This window comes from Medicago sativa, chromosome 5, assembly GCF_051527215.1.
Source record: "Medicago sativa cultivar Bolivia chromosome 5, Bolivia_mono, whole genome shotgun sequence".
NCBI classification, from domain to species: Eukaryota; Viridiplantae; Streptophyta; class Magnoliopsida; order Fabales; family Fabaceae; genus Medicago; species Medicago sativa.
The window spans coordinates 29,108,127-29,114,392 of NC_140753.1; the positions used below are offsets into that span (position 1 = coordinate 29,108,127).

The 6,266-nt window shown below is 33.6% G+C and overlaps 1 long non-coding RNA gene across 1 annotated transcript; it reads right to left on the reverse strand.

Annotated features, from left to right (window-relative positions):
• Nucleotides 1-4,666: 4,666 nt before the first annotated feature.
• On the reverse strand, nucleotides 4,667-5,783 carry LOC146921594 (uncharacterized). Its single transcript, XR_015010785.1, has 3 exons — nucleotides 5,289-5,783; nucleotides 5,077-5,097; nucleotides 4,667-4,799 (listed from the first exon to the last, which is right to left on the reverse strand). It is a non-coding gene; the product is annotated as an uncharacterized LOC146921594 (long non-coding RNA).
• Between the last annotated feature and the right edge of the window lie 483 nt (nucleotides 5,784-6,266).

The window sequence follows — 6,266 nt, forward strand, 5'->3', positions numbered from 1 at the left end:
TAATCTCCTAGAAGTGACACCTGGACTTAAATAGAGAAGGCTATTTTGTCCTTGGATTGTATATATTTGGGAAAACCTCGTTCAAGTGAAAATATTTTTCCGCAATAAGAAGATGAAGGATATATTATCATTCTATTATGGAAAATTTCATAAGTCTAACAAATATCAGGGATGGGTTGGTTGTAGGAAAATGAAAGTATAAAATGTATTTCCGGGCAAAGAATTTTCCCTGGAACGATGTTTTTCTTTTTGACGAAAAATCTTTCCACTTGAATGAAGTTCTTCCCATAAATATACAATCCAAGGACTAAACCGGCCTCTTCAATTTCAGTTCAGGCTTCTCTTATATAAGATTATGTTTTGACTCTAAAATCTTTAGTTGGGCTAAAATCACTTGTTGAGGGATTAGGAATCGGTAAAGGGAAACAATATCTTATAGGACACCCTGTTGATTCTGTAAAATCCACTCAAGTCATTCCAATTCGCATAGTAATACTTGTGGGAAAATTGTAAACAATGCTTACACATTCAGAAATAATAATTTTTCTCACATGTAACCTCAGATTAATAAAATTGAAGCTAGTGTTCTCTTTTGGGAAGCCGGTTGGCCTCGTATACGTGCAACTCAAAACAGACCAGTAGCTCAAGTTTTACTTTATTTGAAGTCACTAGATAGAGTGCATATGACTTCTGAATGTGTAAGCATTGTACACACTCTCCCCTTTGGAATCTTTGGACGAACTGGAATGACTTGAGTAGATTTTAAAAAATCAACAGAGAGGCCAGTAAGATCTTGTTTTCCTTTACAAATTCCTACTCCCTCAACAAGTGTTTCGAGCCGAACTAAGGTTGTTCCAGTCAAAACATAATCTTCTATAAGTAAAGCCTGTACTGTACTGAACATGAAGAGGCTGGTTTAGTCCTTAACTTGTATACATTTAGGAAAACTTAGTTCAAGTGAAAAAATTTGTCGGCAATAAGAAAAACCTTGGCCCATTGAATGTTCTTTATCCATAAATGCATTTCCTGCTTTCTTTTTTCTAAAGCCAGTCCATCTCTGGTATTTGTCAAACTTAGTAAATTTCCCATAATAAAATGAAAGTATACCCCCCTCTTCTTATTGCCAAATTTTTTTTTTCACTTGAACGAGGTTCTTCCCAATTAAATACAATGCATGGACTATTCTGGCCTCTTCAAATTTCTGTTCAGTCTTCCCTTATAGACGATTATTTTTTGACTCTAAAAACTTTAGTTCGGCTGAAAGCACTTGTTGAGGGATTAGGAATCGGTAAAGGGAAAAAAAACAGGCCTCTCTGTTGATTATGTAAAATCCACTCAAGTCGTTCCGGTTCACATTGAAATACTTGTGGGAAAATCGTTGAAATGCATACACCTTCATAAATAATAAGCTTTCTAACATGTGACTTCAGATTAAGTAAAAGTGGAGTCAACGATCTCTTTAGGGAAACCGCTTGGCCATTAGTACTTACATGGCATAACAGATCAATGGTTCAAGTTTTACTTGATCTGAAGTCACCTGATAGGATGCTTATGATTTTTAAAGGTGTATGCATTGTAGACACTTTTCCCACCGATATATCTAGGCAAACTGGTACGACTTAAGTTGAATTTACAAAATCAATAAAGAAGCTTCAAAGATCTTGTTTCCCCTTTACCAACTCCCACGCCCTCAACAGGTACTTTGAGCCCAAGTGAAGCATTTAGAGACAAAGCATAATCTCCTAGAAGTGACACCTGGACTTAAATAGAGAAGGCTATTTTGTCCTTGGATTGTATATATTTGGGAAAACCTCGTTCAAGTGAAAATATTTTTCCGCAATAAGAAGATGAAGGATATATTATCATTCTATTATGGAAAATTTCATAAGTCTAACAAATATCAGGGATGGGTTGGTTGTAGGAAAATGAAAGTATAAAATGTATTTCCGGGCAAAGAATTTTCCCTGGAACGATGTTTTTCTTTTTGACGAAAAATCTTTCCACTTGAATGAAGTTCTTCCCATAAATATACAATCCAAGGACTAAACCGGCCTCTTCAATTTCAGTTCAGGCTTCTCTTATATAAGATTATGTTTTGACTCTAAAATCTTTAGTTGGGCTAAAATCACTTGTTGAGGGATTAGGAATCGGTAAAGGGAAACAATATCTTATAGGACACCCTGTTGATTCTGTAAAATCCACTCAAGTCATTCCAATTCGCATAGTAATACTTGTGGGAAAATTGTAAACAATGCTTACACATTCAGAAATAATAATTTTTCTCACATGTAACCTCAGATTAATAAAATTGAAGCTAGTGTTCTCTTTTGGGAAGCCGGTTGGCCTCGTATACGTGCAACTCAAAACAGACCAGTAGCTAAAGTTTTACTTTATTTGAAGTCACCGGATAGAGTGCATATGACTTCTGAATGTGTAAGCATTGTACACACTATTCCCTTTCTAATAGTTGGACGAACTGGAATGACTTGAGTAGATTTTAAAAAATCAACAGAGAGGCCAGTAAGATCTTGTTTTCCTTTACCAATTCCTACTCCCTCAACAAGTGTTTCAAGCCGAACTAAGGTTGTTCGAGTCAAAACATAATCTTCTATAAGTAAATCTTGTACTTAATGTGAAGAGGCTGGTTTAGTCCTTAACTTGTATATATTTAGGAAGAACTTAGTTCAAGTGAAAAGATTTGTCGGCAATAAGAAAATCCTTGGCCCATTGAATGTTTTTTTATCCATAAATGCATTTCCAGCTTTCATTTTTCTAAAGTCAGTCCATCTCTGGTATTTGTCAAACTTAGTAAATTGCCCATAATAAAATGAAAGTATATCCCCCCTCTTCTTATTGCCAAAAAAAAATATTTACACTTGAACGAGGTTCTTCCCAATTAAATACAATGCAAGGACTAATCTGCCCTCTTCAAATTTATATTCCGTCTTCCCTTATAGAAGATTATGTTTTGACTCTAAAAACTTTAGTTCGGATGAAAGCACTTGTTGAGGGATTAGGAATCAGTAAAGGGAAAAAAAAACAGGCCTCTCTGTTGATTATGTAAAATCCACTCAAGTCGTTCCGGTTCACATTGAAATACTTGTGGGAAAATCGTTGAAATGCATACACCTTCATAAATAATAAGCTTTCTAACATGTGACTTCAGATTAAGTAAATTTGGAGTCAATGATCTCTTTAGGGAAACAGCATGGCCATTAGTACTTCCAAGCCATAACAGATCAATGGTTCAAGTTTTACTTGATCTGAAGTCACCTGATAGTGTGCTTATGATTTTTAAAGGTGTAAGCATTGTACACGCTTTTCCCACCGGTATATCTAGGCGAACTGGAACGACTTAAGTTGAATTTACAAAATCAACAAAGAAGCTTGAAAGATCTTGTTTCCCCTTTACCAATTCCCACTCCCTCAACAAGTACTTTGAGCCCAAGTGACGCGTTTAGAGACAAAGCATAATCTTCTAGAAGTGACACCTGGACTAATATAGAGAAGGCTATTTAGTCCTTGGATTGTATATATTTGGGAAAACCTCGTTCAAGTGAAAATATTTATCCTCAATAAGAAGATGAAGGATATACTATCATTCTATTATGGAAAATTTCATAAGTCTAACAAATATCAGGGATGGGTTGGTTGTAGGAAAATGAAAGTAGAAAATGTATTTCCTAGTAAAAATTAGAGTCTGTTATAACTTGGAAGATTACCGTTAAGGTTGGCTGTTATTTGACAGTGGATAAACTAAAGACGAATGCCAAGGTTGTTTCTAGAAAGTGTTATTTTAAGGTGGAACTTTGGTAATAATAGAAATGAAATCCTTTTGATATTTCATATTTACGAAGGATATGATGAATGCATTGCTTTTATTTAACTATAATAGAATATTAGTATAGTGTTTGAGAATTGAGATGATATGCGATTTTATATCTATGACCCTTAATGATACTGTCATATTTATTATTAACATTAATTGATGGAATCTATCAATTTTAGAATTTTATTTCACTATTAAATATTAATTAAACAAAAAGGAGTTCGAGCCATTAAGTTTTTCTACTGAGGAGATTAGTTTCATCGTTCATTATGGAATGTGAATTTGCTTCTGAAAGGCTAATTCAGTTGTAATTGTGTATGGATGAGAAGTGATATCAAAGAAAATTACAGAATTTAGCAAGAGCTGCACTTTGTAGTTTCATCAAATCACAATAGCTCACCGTGATTTTTCAATCTCACCGTTCACCTAAACACACACGTTGGTATTTTAATTTTTTTTCTCTATTTTTTGAATGAGCTTTTAAGTATATCAATTTACTAGGACTAGTTTGTGTTATTGTGTCATCACCTCAAATTATGCATTATATTTTCTATTGTGGTCACCTAGAGATTCACGTCCAGGATTCCTAAATTCTACTTCCACTAATAAAAAGGGAAGATAATCCTTATATTTTTAATGTTAAAACATATGTTGAAACTTTACCAAAGGTAATGGTTAGTGCTGAAGATGGCACTCCAAAACTTAGTACTAAAACTAGACTTTAACTTTAGAGCTATGATACCATGCAAGTTTTCCTCCAAAAGTTAATGACCCAACACATACATAGAAAAATATACACTAGAACCCAAATATGAAAAGCTTGAGAAAAAAGAATAAATAAGCTATGCTGAAAAAACACAAGAGCAGTGTCTTACCTCAGGTCCTTCATGTTTATATACTAAGAACTTAAGTCACTGACTGTTGCCTCCTTAAGCTTGGTAGAAATTTTGCAGTTCACTGTCTTGGTAACCTGTTTACAAGGAATTTATATAAATTGGTAACCTATTTAGAAGGAATTTATATAAATTGTGAAATTAAGAGTGTTGTTGAATTCAATCAACCTACTATGTTAGATTCTTAAATGTGAAAATGATTTTTTTTTCTTCCATACATCGATCCATCACGCAATTAATGAAAGGCATTACAGCGATCGGACAATTTGGACTCATGCTATAACAATATTTCAAGATAATCTAACTATATCATAAGAACCCATGTGAAAAACAAGCATTGAAAATGAAACTCACCATGATCTGAATGTGCGCTTTCTGCAAATATTCAAATCAAACAAAAATGAGTTAGTAGGAGAACAATTATTTTGTCAGAAAAACATACAAAATAGAGAATTACACATGATGTAAGTTCATCTTTTAATACCTGTAGTTATTTGATTTCATATCAAAAGAAAACAAATTATTAAAAAAATAAAAAATAAGAATAAAATAAAATTGTGAGATACCCCTCTTGTTGTTGTGAAGTTGTGGACTACTTTCAACGAAGAAACTTAATTCACCGAGAAGCTGCTGGAGAAACTCAGCATCATGCTTCTATCCATCAATCTTGTTATCGACGATGCAGAACAAAAGCAGATCAGAAATTAACACGTGAAAGCGTGGCTTGATGCCGTTAAAGATGCTGTGTCAGATGCTGAGGATCTCTTAGAAACCATCGATATTGAAGTCTCTAGATGCGATCTTGAAGTTTGGATCTCAATCTAGTCCTAGCAAGATATGGAATTTCTTCAATGCTTCTTTCAGTTCATTTGACAAAGAAATTGAATCAAAGATGCTAGAAGTACTTGAACGTCTTGAATATCTTGCTAGCATAAAGAGTTCATTCCTCATCATTTGAACTTGAAATTAGACAGAAGAAGGAGGATTGAACAAGGGAGGAAGACGAACGGCGCTAATTGAGCAAGGGATTATTATAAACAGGTTTTCAAATATATAGGGTTAGGTTTATTCAAAAAAAAAAAAAGGGTTAGGTTAATAGATAGATACTCCATCAAACAGGTTCGATCGTTGGGCCCAACAACAAAATTTGTAGTGGACTGGGATGGATCTTTTATGTATTAAGCCTTATTTTTATATTATTACAATTTTTATTTTGAGTTATAAATTTTACAATATTATTAAACTACTCAAAATAATGGTTAAAAAAATTTAAATAAGTTTTTTGTTGAGATCATTAAAATAAAAAACCGCGCTCTCTCTAGTAAGCCGTTACTTAAAACCCTATATTTTTCTTTTCATCCATCAAATAGGAGTGATTTAGGGTCCATTTTTGACCTGATATCACACCTCTAAATTGTTTTTCTCTTTCCCTTTGAATTAAATAAGTGATTTTTACGTCTATTTAGATTTTTCTTTCTTGATTTCGTCGGTCGTCTTAGTGCGACGTTGTTTTGTCCACCGTTTTCGTGCGACATTGTTTGTCT